Here is a 15,864-nt window from a genome sequence, read left to right as displayed (position 1 = left end):
CTCTCTCACCCACTGTGGAGCCAGGTGGAGAACAAATACAGAGGCAGGAAGAAACGGACAGTGATTGGCTGCAAGGTGAGAGAGATGCTGACGCAAGCGAAAATCTGGCTGATATTCGGCCAGATTTTGTTTGAATTTGGTAAATGCCATTGTTTGGTGGAAGTTGGTTCCTAGGTCACACCAGAGGTTGAACTGTGTAAATTCAGGATCACTTCAATACAGAGCATCCCACACACACAGTGAGTCTCCGGGAAAGAGAATTGGCAACTAACTGAAAAGAGGTTAAAATCTGAATTGTGCGGTGATCAGGCTTGTATATTTCTAAAATCGTTCAGAGGATAAACGACACAAAATATGACAATGTAACTGGGATTGGATAATATTTATACGTGGACGATAACGGTGAATTATTACAGCATTGGACTGTTGGCATTATTTAAATATTTTCCGGATCAGAATGAATGGATATTTCACCCCATTCCTTAACTCGTCTCGGAATTTACTCTGTGTCCCAGCATAAATAAACGGGTTGCTGCAGTAACTGAGCACCTGCAAGATAATTCCGCTTTCCTCCAGAATATAATTTGATTCCTCGAAGTTGGAGCCAGAGAAATAAGTAGTTCCCGCAATCCTAACGTAGAGGAAGGCAATCACAGTTAACACATAGGACAGGATGAAGCTGCCCGAGATGGCGACCAGTAAAACAATGGACTTTCTCCGCTTCTCCATCTCCGGGTCACTCTCATTCTCTCCATTGTTCTGGCTCCTGAGTCTCCTGCGGGCTCTGTTGGCCACTCGGATGTTTCTGATGGTCAGAGCATTGAGCAATATAATCAGAATGAATGAGAGCCAAGTGGAAATGCGGATTATCCAGTCATATGCGATCCATACTGGTGATGTGTAAAACATGACCTTTACACTGCAGAACCAGGGCACGTCATTAATTATGTACAACGGTTTATAAATCAAATACAGGAAAGAAGATGCAAAAAAGCAACATATACAAATTGCCACGATGGCAACTGCCGCTGGCTTCGCTCTGCAATATTTTGTTTTCAGATTTTGGCAACAAATTGCCACGTATCTGTCAAAGGTGAAAGCTACTGTTAGCCATACAGAAACTCCAAACACTGCAGTTTAGGACAGCCCGGCAACGACATACGTGTGTGATGGACAGGAAAGTGAATGGGAAATAAATGCCAGCAATCCGGTTTAGTATTACAGAGCTAACAATGACTGTGAAGTCTGACACTGCCATAGACACCAAGTAGCAGGTGATACATCGGGAGTAGCCACATCTTCCTCGGGACAGGATCACGATCGCTGCCAAGTTTGCTGCAACAATTAGGAAATAAAGAGAGAGAGATGGATGCGTAGAATGTGTGCCGGTGAGATTACGACAGCAGCTAAATTACACATACATTCAAAGAAAAATCATAATTCTAGTGGCTTATGTGTGAAATCTCCACCTTTTCTCTTGGTACTTTCTTGTCAATGCTCAACCCCGACATAGAAACATAGAAAATAGGTGCAGGAGTAGGCCATTCGGCCCTTCGAGCCTGTACCACCATTCAATACGATCATGGCTGATCATGCAAATTCAGTATCCCACTCCCACTCTCTCTCCATACCCTTGATCCCTTTAGCTGCAAGGGCCAATCCCAGCTCCCTCTTGAATATATCCGATTAACTGGACCCAACAGCTTTCTGTGGCAGAGAATTCCACAAGCTCACAACTCTCCGAGAGAAGACGTTCTTCCTCACCTCAGTCCTGAGTGTCTTACCCCTTATTCTTAGGCTGGGACCCCCTAGTTCTGGAAGTTCCGAACATCGGGAACATTCTTCCCGCATTTAGCCTGTCCAGTCCCATCAGGATTTTCTATGTTTCTATGAGATCCCCTCTCGTTCTTCTAAACTCCAGTGAGTACAAGCCCAGTCGATCCTGTCTTTCAAATGTCAGTCCTGCCATCCTGTGAATTAGTAAGATGAACATTCGCTGGAAACCCTCAATAGTAAGGATGTCCTTCCTCAAACTCGGACACCAAAACTGCACACAATACTCAAGGTGTGGCCTCGCTAAGGCCCTATATAACTGCAGCAAGACATCCCTACTCCTATACTCAAATCCTCTCGCTATGAAGGCCAGCACGCCATTAGCTTTCCTCACCACCTGCTGTACCAGTATGCCAACCTTCAGCGACTGTTCCACCATGTCACCCAGGCCTCGTTACACTTCCCCTGTTCCTAAACTGCCACCATTCAGATAATAATCTGCCTTCCTGCGTTTGCCACCAAAGTGGATAACCTCACATTTACCCATTTTATATTGCATTTGCCAAGTATATGCCCACTCAGCCAGCCTGTCGAAGTCACCCTGCAGCCTCTTTGCATCCTTCTCACTGCACACTCTGCCACCCAGCTTAGTGTCATTTGCACATTTGGAGATATTGCATGCAATTCCTTCGTCCAAATCATTAGTGTATTTTGTGAACAGTTGGGATCCCAGCACTGAACCCTGTAGTACCCCACTAGTCACTTCCTGCCACTCTGAAAATGACCCATTTATTCCCACTCTCTGATTCCTGTCTGCCAACCAGTTCTAATCCACGTCAATACATTGCCACCGACCCCCCCCATCCCCCCCCTAACACCCCCCCCCCCCCCGCCCACCCCCAACCTGCCGCCCCATACCATGAGTTTTAATTTTGCTCACTAATCTCGTATGTGGGAGCTTGTCAAAAACCTTTTGAAAGTCCGGATACACAACATCCACTACTTCACCATTGTCCACTCTGGTCACATCCTCAAAAATTCCAGAAGGTCTGTCAAGCATGATTTCCCTTTCGTGAATCCATCTTGACTTGGACCGATCCTGTCCCACTTTCCAAATGGTTCAGTTATTTCATCCAGAGTAATTGACTCCAGTATTCTCTCCACCACTGATGTCAGGCTAGCCGGTCTATGATTCCCCGTTTTCTCCCTCCCTCCCTTTTTTAAAATTGGGCTTACATGACCAACTCCTTTTCTGTGCTAAAAATCGCCGCGAATGTATTTTATTATCACTGAACTGTGTGAATGATACAACAATGTACAATAATCTAGTAGACCATGCCGGAGAACATAACGGTTACCAGAAATAACATGAACCAAACTCATGGGCACCACATCAAGTAGAAAAAATAAAATCAATAACGTATTACACAACATCTCTAAATACTTTATACTTTACAGAATAGAATCCCTACAGTACAGAAGAAGACCATTCGGCTCATTGAGTCTGCACCAACCCTCTGAAAGAGCACCCAGGCCCACTCCCCCAGCCTATCTCCATAATCCTGTAACCCCATCTAAACCTTTCAGATTCAGGGACAATTTAGCATGGCCAATCCACCTAACCATCACATCTTTGGACTGTGGGAGAAAACCGTGCACCCACAGGAAACCCATGCACTATGGGGAGAACAACCTCCACACAGGGCGGAACTGAACCTGGGGCCATGGCGCTGTGAGGCAGCAGTGCTAACCACTGTGCCGCACGAATAATATATGCAATAACAGAGCCCAAAAATAAATTAATAACAACACTTGTATTTAAAATGTGTTATATCCGGCTCGGACTTTAAGCGATCTCTTCATGTGAATGAATTGAAAACTATCATTAGAGCGGAGCTGCTGATTGGCTGATTGGCTGTTGCGGGGGAAATTTGCATACGCCGTTGTGCTCACCCTAACTTGAAGGTGTACCTGAGAAAGAGACCCTAGCTGTTCAAGTGAAGACAAGCATCCAACAGAGGTCAGTAGAGCGGAGCTGCTGATTGGCTGTTGCGGGGAAAATTTGCATACGCCGTTGTGCTCACCCTAACTTGAAGGTGGTTTGTGGAGGAGTTGTTGTCAAGTGACACTTAAACCCAAAACACTTCTTCACTCATCTAACCCCAAAAAAACAACCGCTTTAAAGATCAAGAGGAAGGCTCGACAGCAGGCAGAAGTAGAAAGAAGTTGAACTGTGATGTCACGGCCTGCAGGTAAGGGATTGGCTGGTGACTGGTAAGTAGTTTTTATTTTATTTTCCCTCAGGTATTATTGTGCGGGGCGCAGTGGTTGCTGAGTGAGTGCTTGCTGAGAAGGGGAGTGAATAACAGGTAAGCTCTTTCTTTCTTTTTCTTTTTTTATCTAAAGGGGATGGCAGCGAAGGTAGTGCAATGTTCCTCCTGCAGAATGTTTGAGGTGAGGGACGCCGTCAGTGTCCCTCCTGATTTCATCTGTGGGAAGTGCACCCATCTCCAGCTCCTCAGAAACCGCGTTAGGGAACTGGAGCTGGAGCTGGATGAACTTCGGATCATTCAGGAGGCAGAGGTGGTCATAGATAGAAGCTTCAGGGATGTAGTTACTCTGAAGAATAAAGATAAATGGGTGACGGTGAGAGGGGCTGGGAGGAAGCAGTCAGTACAGGGATCCCCTGTGGTCGTTCCCCTTAGTAACAAGTATACCGCATTGGACACTGTTGGGGGGAGGGGCCATACCAGGGGTAAGCCATGGGGTACAGGTCTCTGGCACAGAGTCTGCCCCTGTTGCTCAGAAGGGAAGTAGGGAGAGGAGTAGAGCATTAGTCATTGGAGACTCCATAGTTAGGGGGATAGATAGGAGATTCTGTGGGAACGAGAGAGACTCGCGGTTGGCGTGTTGCCTCCCAGGTGCCAGGGTGCGTGATGTCTCGGATCATGTTTTCGGGATCCTTAAGTGGGAGCAGCCCCAAGTCGTGGTCCACATAGGTACCAACGACATAGGTAGGAAAAGGGATAGGGATGTAAGACAGGAATTCAGGGAGCTAGGGTGGAAACTTAGATCTAGGACAAACAGAGTTATTATCTCTGGGTTGTTACCCGTGCCATGTGATAGCGAGACTAGGAATAGGGAGAGAGAGGAGTTGAACACGTGGCTACAGGGATAGTGCAGGAGGGAGGGTTTCAGAATTCTGGATAATTGGGGCTCATTCTGGGGTTGGTGGGACCTCTACAAACGGGATGGTCTACACCTGGACCAGAGGGGTTCCAATATCCTGGGGGGGGGAAATTTGCTAATGCTCTTCGGGAGGGTTTAAACTAGTTCAGCAGGGGCTTGGGAACCTGAATTGTAGCTCCAGTATACATGAGGTTGAGAGTAGTGAGGTCATGAGTAAGGTTTCAAAGTTGCAGGAGTGTACCAGCAGGCAGGAAGGTGGTTTAAAGTGTGTCTTCTTCAATGCCAGGAGCATCCAGAATAAAGTGGGTGAACTTGCGGAATGGGTTGGTACCTGGGACTTCGATGTTGTGGCCATTTCGGAGACATGGACAGAGCAGGGCCAGGAATGGTTTGTTGTTAACTTTGCCTTAATTCAATTGCTCTGTTTTATTACCTTTGCTCCTGAGTCGCCAGGTATCTTTATGATACCGCCACGTGGTTCAAGTCCGAGTAATGATCAATAATCCAACACACCGATTAGTAAGGTTTAAATCATAGCACATTTATTATACACAGTAATCGCTACTCATGCACAAATTCTATGTCTAAGCTACTTCTACAACTAACAGGCCTATACTTAACTTGAAACTGGCCCACCAGGTCAGGGAAACAAATGGCCTTTCATTCGGGTTCTGAGCCTGCGGGATTCGAAGTTGGTACAGATTGGTAGCTAGGAGCGCCTATCTCATAGAGCGCATTGAAGTAAGACTTACAGGTTCGATCTTCACTGCGCCAGTCATGGTCACTGTTGGTTCGTTGTTGCTGGGTGACCCGGGCAGGACGAAGAGCTGAAGAGGAGCTGCTGAAGCGTGAAGCTGGAGAGGACGTGGAGAAGACAGCGACTTGAACTTGGGGCTCAATTCTTATAGTTCCCAGGGGCTTCCCGCCTTTCGGGGCGGACCCTGTACCTGGTCCCAAGTGATTGGACTTTGTCCCAATCGCTTGGTTCGATTTTCTCCAACGCTGGAGCGGTTCCCTGATCGATGGGCGGTCTTGAGGTGCTCGTTCACCTCCTTTTGTATAGGCTTCTGCTGGCGCCGAAGAGTCTGGTTTTGCTTTATGTGTCTAAGTGTTGCTTATTGTTCCCGGGGATTGCTCATTAGTATGCAGGTGGCTGTTGTTTTGTTATGCTGATGGTTGCAGGTATCGATAGTGTCTGGCCTTTCCAGAGGTAAATACACAGCCAACCTGCAGCTGCTCGTTTTAGTCTTGTTGCCTGATTTTCCCATCGGCCTTTGCCGTTCGCCATTTTGAATCGGGAGTTGGCCATTTTAAGTGGCTACAGGTTGTTGCAGGTGCCGGGGTTTAGATATTCCAGTAAGCGCAGGGAAGGTGGTAAAAGAGGGGGAGGAGTGGCATTGTTAGTCAAGGACAGTATTACGGTGGCAGAAAGGACGTTTGATGAGGACTCGGCTACTGAGGTAGTATGGGCTGAGGTTAGAAACAGGAAAGGAGAGGTCACCCTGTTAGGGGTTTTCTGTAGCCTCCGAAAAGTTCCAGAGATGTAGAGGAAAGGATTGCAAAGATGATTCTGGATAGGAGCGAAAGCAACAGGGTAGTTGTTATGGGGGACTTTAACTTTCCAAATATTGACTGGAAACTCTATAGTTCGAGTACTTTAGATGGGTCCGTTTTTGTCCAATGTGTGCAGGAGGGTTTCCTGACACAGTATGTAGATAGGCCAATGAGAGGCGAGGCCATATTGGATTTGGTACTGGGTAATGAACCAGGACAGGTGTTAGATTTGGAGGTAGGTGAGCGCTTTGGTGATAATGACCACAATTCGATTACGTTTACTTTAGTGATGGAAAGGGAAAGGTATATACCGCAGGGCAAGAGTTATATCTGGGGGAAAGGCAATTATGATGCGATGAGGCAAGACTTAGGATGCATTGGATGGAGAGGAAAACTGCAGGGCATCGGCACAATGGAAATGTGGAGCTTGTTCAAGGAACAGCTACTGCGTGTCCTTGATAAGTATGTACCTGTCAGGCAGGGAGGAAGTGGTCGAGCAAGGGAACCGTGGTTTACTAAAGCAGTCGAAACATTTGTCAAGAGGAAGAAGGAGGCTTATGTAAAGATGAGACATGAAGGTTCAGTTAGGGCGCTCGAGAGTTACAAGTTAGCTAGGAAGGACCTAAAGAGAGAGCTAAGAAGAGCCAGGAGGGGACATGAGAAGTCTTTGGCAGGTAGGATCAAGGATAATCCTAAAGCTTTCTATAGATATGTCAGGAATAAACGAATGACTAGGGTAAGAGTAGGGCCAGTCAAGGACAGTAGTGGGAAGTTGTGCTTGGAGTCCGAGGAGATAGGAGAGGTGCTAAATGAATATTTTTTGTCAGTCTTCACACAGGAAAAAGACAATGTTGTCGAGGAGACTACTGAGATTCAGGCTTCTAGACTAGAAGGGCTTGAGGTTCATAAGGAGGAGGTGTTAGTAATTCTGGAAAGTGTGAAAATAGATAAGTCCCCTGGGCCGGATGGGAGTTATCCTAGGATTCTCTGGGAAGCTAGGTAGGAGATTGCTGAGCCTTTGGCTTTGATCTTTAAGTCATCTTTGTCTACATGAATAGTGCCAGAAGACTGGAGGATAGCAAATGTTGTTCCCTTGTACAAGAAGGGGAGTAGAGACAACTCCGGTAACTATAGAGCCTTACTTCTGTTGTGGGCAAAATCTTGGAAAGGTTTATAAGAGATAGGATGTATAATCACCTGGAAAGGAATAATTTGATTAGAGGTAGTCAACACGGTTTTGTGAAGGGTAGGTCTTGCTTCACAAACTTTATTGAGTTCTTTGAGAAGGTGACCAAACATGTGGATGAGGGTAAAGCAGTTGATGTGGTGTATATGGATTTCAGTAAAGCGTTTGATAAGGTTCCCCACGGTAGGCTACTGCAGAAACCACGGAGGCATGGGATTCAGGGTGATTTAGCAGTTTGGATCAGAAATTGGCTAGCTGGAAGAAGACAAAGGATGGTGGTTGATGGGAAATGTTCGGACTGGAGTCCAGTTACTAGTGGTGGCCACAAGGATCTGTTTTGGGGCCACTGCTGTTTGTCATTTTTATAAATGACCTGGAGGAGGGTGTAGAAGGATGGGTGAGTAAATTTGCAGATGATACTAAAGTCGGTGGAGTTGTGGACGGTGCGGACAGATGTTACAAGTTACAGAGGGACATAGATAAGCTGCAGCACTGGGCTGAGAGGTGGCAAATGGAGTTTAATGCAGAAAAGTGTGAGGTGATTCATTTTGGAAGGAATAACAGGAAGACAGAGTACTGGGCTAATGGTAAGATTCTTGGCAGTGTGGATGAGCAGAGAGATCTCGGTGTCCATGTACATAGAACCCTGAAAGTTGCCACCCAGGCTGAGAGGGTTGTTAATAAGGCGTACGGTGTGTTAGCTTTTATTGTTAGAGCGATTGAGGTTCGGAGCCTTGAGGTCATGTTGCAGCTGTACAAAACTGGTGCGGCCCCATTTGGAGTATTGCGTGCAATTCTGGTCGCCGCATTATAGGAAGGATGTGGAAGCATTGGAAAGGGTGCAGAGGAGATTTACTAGAATGTTGCCTGGTATGGAGGGAAGATCTTATGAGGAAAGGCTGAGGGACTTGAGGCTGTTTTCGTTAGAGAGAAGAAGGTTAAGAGGTGACTTAATTGAGGCATACAAGATTATCAGAGGATTGGATAGGGTGGACAGTGAGAGCCTTCTTCCTCGGATGGTGATGTCTAGCACGAGGGGACATAGCTTTAAATTGAGGGGAGATAGATGTAAGACAGATGTCAGAGGTAGGTTCTTTACTCAGAGAGTAGTAAGGGCGTGGAATGCCCTGCCGTCAACACTAAGGGCTTTCAAATGGTCATTGGATAGACATATGGACGATAAGGGATTAGTGTAGATGGGCTTTAGCGTGGTTTCACAGGTCGGTGCAACATCGAGGGCCAAAGGGCCTGTACTGTGCTGTAATGTTCTATGTTCTATCACCCCGTTCGTAAACTCGTCAATCACATTGTTTGATAAAATTCTCAAGCTGAGAGCAGCGAAGGGACAATTATTGATTTAAGAATTTGAGTAGTGATGTTGTCTGAACCCACTGTTAACTCTGAGACCTTCTCCTCATAGCTGCCTGAGTCTTTTGGTGTCAACCTGAGCCAGAAGAACTGACAGATGATAAAGGGCCATTTGGAGCAAGATGCCCGCAATGACCATAAGACCATAAGACATAGGAGCAGAATTAGGCCACTCGGCCCATCGAGTCTGCTCCGCCATTCAAGCATGGCTGATATTTTTCTCATCCCCATTCTCCTGCCTTCGCCCATAACTCCTGAACCCCCTATTGATCAAAAATCTATCTGTCTCTGTCTTAAAGACCAGAGGACACCATCTCAGGCTAAATGGATGATCCTTTAAAACAGAGATGAGGAAGAATTTCTTCAGCCAGAGGGTGGTGAATCTGTGGAACTCTTTGTCGCAGAAGGCTGTGGAGGCCAAATCACTGAGTGTCTTTAAGACAGAGATAGATAGGTTCTTGATTAATTTAAAAAAAAATTAGAGTAGTCAATTCATTGTTTACAATTAAGCGGCAATTTAGCTTGTCCAATCCACCTACCCTGCACATCTTTGGGTTGTGGAGGTGAAACCCGCACAAACACGGGGAAAATGTGCAAACTCCACATGGGCAGTGACCCAGAGCTGGGATCGAATCTGGGACCTCGGCGCTATGAGGCCTAACCACTGCGCCACCATGCTGCCCAGGATCCTGATTAATAAGGGTATCAAGGGTTATGGGGAGAAGGCAGGAGAATGGGGATGAGAAAAATATCAGCCATGATTGAATGGCGGGTAGACTCGATAGGCCGCGTGGCCTATTTCAGCTCTTATATCTTATGGTCTTATTAGTGCAGCTGCTGCCAGACTTTACAGATGTTCTGACACGGCTGCAATGTAAAATAGACAGAGGGACAGACTGCTCCAATTACATCCCTTCATTAACTATAACAGAATAATAACATTGGGTTGGAATGATGAAAACGGGACGTGTGCGCGGCTTCAAGCCGATAATGCCGAGTTAGTGGTTTAATGGATGATTGACCAGAGCCCTAATGGGAAACACGGTCAGGTTCTCCCCCGTGATTATTTACTCAGTGCCAGTGATGAGATGGCATCACAGCCCCTTTTGCTACCAATATCTCTGAAACTGTGCACCCAGCTTCATTCAAACATCTGTATATTAATTAGGAGCATTTCCAGCTACGTCCAGTTGGTTTCAATGTGGGAAGTTCGAGTTCAGCACCGTTACATTCATAGAAACATAGAAAAAATGGGAGCAGGAGGAGGAGGCCTTTCGTCCCTTCAAGCCCACTCCGCCATTCAGTATGATCATGGTTCAACATCCAACTCAGGAGCCAAATTCCTCCTTCCCCCATATCTCCTTTGGTCCCTTAGCCCAAAGCGTTATATATAACTGCTCCTCGAAGCCATACAATGTTTTGGACTCAATTGCGGTAACGAATTCCACAGGCTTACCATCTTTGTGTGAAGAAATTTCTCCTCATCTCTGTCCTAAATCGATAACCTCGTAACCTCATACCCCTGGTTCTGGACAACCACCATTAGGAACATCTTTCCTGCATCTACCCTGTCCAGTCCTGTTAGAATTTTATAGGTTTCTATGCAATCCCCCCTTATTCTTCTGAACTCCATTGAATAAAATCCTAACCGATCTCTCCTCATACTTCAGTCCTGCCATCCCAGGAATTAGCCTGGTAAACCTTCGCTGCACTTCCTCTATAACAAGAACATCCTTCCTCAGATAAGGAGATCAAAGCTGCAGACAATATTCTAGGTGTTGCCTACCAAGGCCCTGTATAATTGCAGCAACACATCCCTGCTCCAGTACTCGATTCCTCTCGCTCTGAAGGCCAGCATGCCATTTGGCTTCTTTACCGCCTGCTGTACCTGCATGCTTACCTTCAGTGACTGGTGTATGAGGACACCCAGGTCTCATTGCACATTCCCCTCTTCTAATTTATGGCCATTCAGATAATAATCTGCCTTCTTGTTTTACAACCAAAGTGGATAACCTCGCAGTTATCCCAATTATACTGCATCTGCCATTCATTTACCCACTCACTCACCTTGTACAATTCACACTATAGGATCTCTGCATTCTCCTCACAGCTCACCCGCTCACCCAACTTGATGTCATCTGCAAATTTGGAAATATTACATTTTGTTCCTTCATCTAAATCATCAATATATATTGTGAATACTCGCCCAGATCAGAAAGGTTACACTGAGCCCAGTTCGACACGACAGCTTTCATAATAGACAGTCCCAAGTTATTGCGATTACATTCAGTGTTGGGAGGTTCAGTTACAGACGGACACATTGAGGAAGGTCAGGTATAAATAACGGACATAGGCGGTCCAGTTCACCATGGTTACTTTCACTTTAGTGCCCATCGCAGCTTCAATGAAGTGTTACTGCACAGAAGGAAGCCAATTGATCCATGGTGTCTGAACCGGCTCTCCAAATGAGAATCATGATTTAGGGCCATTCCCCTGCCTTTTAACCGCCCCCTATTCATTGTTGTCCATTCCCGCAGAAACGTGGCAGCCTCCACTGTGTCTGAGCTAATTCCACATCAGAAAGAAAGTCCTGAACATGTCCAGTTAATTGTGGTTAACTTGAGCTTGGGAGGAAAGTTCAGCAAGTCTCCGATCCATGTTCAGAAATCAGGTTAGTCCAGAGCCCCAGGGGGGGGGGGGGGGGGGTGGGGCGGGGGGGGGGGGGGGGACATCAGTGTGAGCGGATCCAATTCAGTGATAAGAAATCAGTGTGTCGATATCTATTTCAGTTTTATTAACGCGCACCACGCCCATTATAGCAACAGGTAACGGAGAAAAGGAAGCTTTTTTTTCTCTACAATTTACAGTTTGCCAATCTGCGGAGTGGGGGAGATTACATCCCCAAATATTAAATTGCTGTTTGGAATAACCTCTGGTTGCCTTCCTTAAGGTCTGAGCACATAATTTCCCTGAAGAAAAGCCGCTTTTTATGGGGTTTACTAGTCGTTGCCATCGGCCAGGTTAAATTACTTTGCTGAAGCCGGGTAGAGACACAGAGTTCTGCTGGCAGCGGGTAAATGGAGAGTTCGGGTAAAATCCTGCTGCATGTCCCTCTCTTACCCACTGTGGAGCCGGGGAAGAAATAATCTCATTCAAAACTTGTGGAAGTGTCACAAGGCTGTGAGATGACGTGTTGTGTTAATATTGCCTCATAATTACAGATGAGTAAGTTTTATTGTTCATGCCCAGTGTGAAGCAGGGGAGTTTGTATATGTTCAGCAAACGTGATAGTTTCACTTCAGAGAAAGATCAACAAAAATTGGAAACTATTCAAATTTTGATCAAAATTTAATTGCGAAAAAGATTAACTATCAATGTTTTCAAAAATTGAAATGAGTTATTTCCAATTACTGATGAATGTCCGCCGGATGTTGTGTTGTCAGTTTCACAGGGGCCACAGTGATAAGGTTGGTGGGTTTAGGAAATTGGAAGTTACACATGAGCAGCTTTTGGGACTATTTCACCTCACTGTCGATTTCATGTTACAGCGAACAACAATCGGTGTTGTGATTGGCTGAAGATGTCACTTCTGTTCATTCTAAAAATGTTATTTTGTATATTTCTCATCAAAAGTTCGAAATGAAAATAAAAGGTGAATGATATTCTGTAAACCCGGGTTAAAACTTTTCTTGTCAGTTTCCCTGGTGGTCTAGTGGTTAGGATTCGGCGCTTTCACCGCCGCTGATTCCGGGTTCGATTCCCGGTCAGGGAATGATGAATTATTGTTGTCCACCAAAACCTTCAATGAAGCTGAATCGCAGTTTCACAGAAAATAGCTCTGCCAGACTCAGTTCAATGACATTTGTCGTTTCACATCAGAGCTGAAAAAGTCACAAGTGCAGCAGGTGGAGAACAAATACAGAGGCAGGAAAAAACGGACAGTGATTGGCTGCAAATGGGAGAGATGTTGATGCAAGTGAAAATTTGGATGGTATTGGGCCAGATTTTATTGCTCACAGACACAAATATCTCCCAGATCTGGGTGCAAATCTCCAACGTGATGACAACAAGACGTCTAACTGAAAGTGTTCAGTCCATTGAGGTCACAGGAGCTGAATACAACAGAAGAAGCTCAAAGGATGTTCCACTGACTGAGGGATTGTGTAAATGCTGCTCGGAGGTTAAGTGAGCGGGGTATAATCTACCTGCATGTTTCTGAGCCTGTGCTCGGTGTATTGGGAGGTTTGCTCCTGGTTGGAGTGTCCCTGAGATGGGCAGTAACCCGCTGATTGAAGCTGCAGTCCCCGCGTTCTGCTGGCAGCGGGTGAATGGAGAGTTGGGGTAAAATCCTGCTGCTTGTCCCTCTCCCACCCACTGTGGAGCCGGGGAAGAAAGGATCTCATTCAAAACTTGTGGAAGTGTAAATATCCCATGGCTGTGAGATGACGTGTTCTGTTAATGTTTAACAACAAATCTGAACCAGGAAACTTTGCCTCATAATTACAGATGAGTAAGTTTTAATGTTTCTGCCCGGTATGACTCAGGGGAGTTTGTGCATGTTCAGCAAACGTGATAGTTTTACTTGAGAAAAAGATCAACAAAATTTTGGAAACTATTCAAATTTTGATCAAAACCTAATTGCGAAAAAGATTAACTATCAATGTTTTGGAATTTGAAATGTGATATTTCGAATTACTGATGAATGTCCGCCGGATGTCGTGTTGCAAGTTTCACAGGAACCACAGTCAGTGGCGGACCTACATTTTTGGGGCCCTGAAGCTTGAACTGTTATGGGGGCAATCAGCAACGGGGTCTGGGTAACCACTGTTATCTTCTTCAATGGGGTTGTTCCTCGACAGATCACCACAATTTCTTAAAACTTTAACCACTATATCTCAGATTTTGATTAAAATTGCTATACTGGATTATCTCACATGTCAAAGTCACTGGTGTGAATAAAAAATTCCTATGCTTATAGTTTTCGAGTTCTGGTGGGATGAAAATTAGGGAAATGTTATATACATGCATGATGCATCTTAGAATGATGAAATAAAACATAGAAAAGACCACGGTCAATATAATCTTTTATTTTAGACACCTATGAGAATACATACTACATGAAGCACATTTTACAAAATACTCTTTTTTCTGTTTTTTCTAGCAACATATTTACGTACAGCTTTGTCATATGAGAGCTTCCTTGCAATGTTATTTTCTAGAGACAATATGCATAAAGAATTTAAGCGCTCTTCAGTCATGGTAGACCAAAATTTGTTCTTTATAAATGATAGCTTTGAAAAATTCCGTTCTGCTTCATAGCTCGTGATCTGCTTCATAGCTCGTGATAGGCATTGTAAAGTACAGCTTAAGCACAGTAGTAATATTGAGGAACACTTCAATGAGGTGTTGCTCACAAATAAGCTGAAGAACTTGTGCGCATTGCATTTTAGATGGCGTGTTTGCTTCTGTGTGCTGGGATTTCCTAAGGTGCAAATATTCTTTGAACTGATAACACTTGTTTACTAATTTGTGGTCAATATCATCTTTGTAATACGATATTATAAGTTTAATACTGTCCTCATCAATTTCAGAATCGTTCACCATTCTGAGAGGAACTCTAACCTTTTCGCAATCTGCTCATATGGGTCAATCCTCTTGCGTAACTGGATTATCAAGCAGCCATAGAGTTGATATAGAACTTCTACCCTAAATTTGTAAGCTCCTCTCAAAGAAGCAATACCACTTGTTCCATCTCAAAATTTCCTTGTAACAATGCGTTTGGAAGAATCAGAATAACTTGTGTGATATCTTCACACTAACCTTTTGCTTCTGATTCATAGTGTGCAATCCTATCGGCTGAATTTTCTCTGAGTTCTTTAACAAACGAAAGTAAAGATGATAGCAGAAGATAACCTTCAAATACATGTCTATAATGAACATTGGTGCTGTGAGACCTGTGCCACTGACTCTACAATAAACACTGGTACAGTGAGACCTGTATCTCTGACTCTATAATGAACATTGGTACAGTGACACCTGTCTGTATAATGTTTCACCGGATACATTGTGGTTTGCTCTCACGCACAGGACTGCAAAGGTTTTTTTTCTTTTGTCTGTTTATCATTGATTGTCAAGTGCAGCAATCATAACATGTTACGGCAAACCTGAAAACTCATGAAACAAAAGCAGAGGCTGCATGGGCTACCGTACACACTCACAACATCCCAAGTGCCGGAGAGCAAAATGAAATATGTGCATTCAAAAACATATCTCGGCATATTGGAGCTGACAGCACAGGACCAGGGTGTCAGCACAGCACATCGCACTGGTGTACGAATTAGACAGCAACAGAGAGTTCTGCTGGTAAAAACTGAGTTGAAGGCTGGGAGAGTGAAATAGCAAACCGGCAAAGGGGGGCATCTGAATTCACACCGTGAGTTCCCAGGCTGAGTGAGCTTTGCGTTTCAAAGAAGGCAGAGAAAGGGCCTTGGGACAGAATGTATCAACACTATGGCTGAAGACAAAACTAGCAAAGCAGGGCGCCAGTGTTTGTGCTGAGGTTTGGAGCCAGCTCTTTCTCATTCCTCCGATACACAGCTGCAAAATATGTGACCCGAGTGAAATTGACCAAGTGAAGAGTGCATGAGGGGAGAGCAGTCCCGTGAGCCAGGCCACATCAGCATTCTTTGAATACCCAATCACACACACACTGGCATTAACCCAAACACTTACGCGGGGTGACACTCTTCATCGAGACACAGCTACATTAGGAAGAGGAGGCAAATTTTGATCCT

General features: G+C 45.0%; 1 long non-coding RNA gene and 1 other non-coding gene across 2 annotated transcripts; both read left to right on the top strand.

Moving 5' to 3' along the window:
• Positions 1–12,768: 12,768 nt before the first annotated feature.
• trnae-uuc (transfer RNA glutamic acid (anticodon UUC)) lies at positions 12,769–12,842 on the top strand. Its single transcript has one exon. It is a non-coding gene; the product is annotated as a tRNA-Glu (tRNA).
• Positions 12,843–13,306: 464 nt separating this feature from the next.
• On the top strand, positions 13,307–15,064 carry LOC140422293 (uncharacterized). Its single transcript, XR_011947367.1, has 2 exons — positions 13,307–13,580; positions 14,662–15,064. It is a non-coding gene; the product is annotated as an uncharacterized lncRNA (long non-coding RNA).
• The last annotated feature ends 800 nt before the right edge of the window (positions 15,065–15,864 follow it).

The sequence above is a fragment of the Scyliorhinus torazame genome, chromosome 5 (assembly GCF_047496885.1).
Source record: "Scyliorhinus torazame isolate Kashiwa2021f chromosome 5, sScyTor2.1, whole genome shotgun sequence".
NCBI classification, from domain to species: domain Eukaryota; kingdom Metazoa; phylum Chordata; class Chondrichthyes; order Carcharhiniformes; family Scyliorhinidae; genus Scyliorhinus; species Scyliorhinus torazame.
Note: the sequence above shows the minus strand (reverse complement) of the source record. Positions and strands in the feature narration are given on the sequence as shown.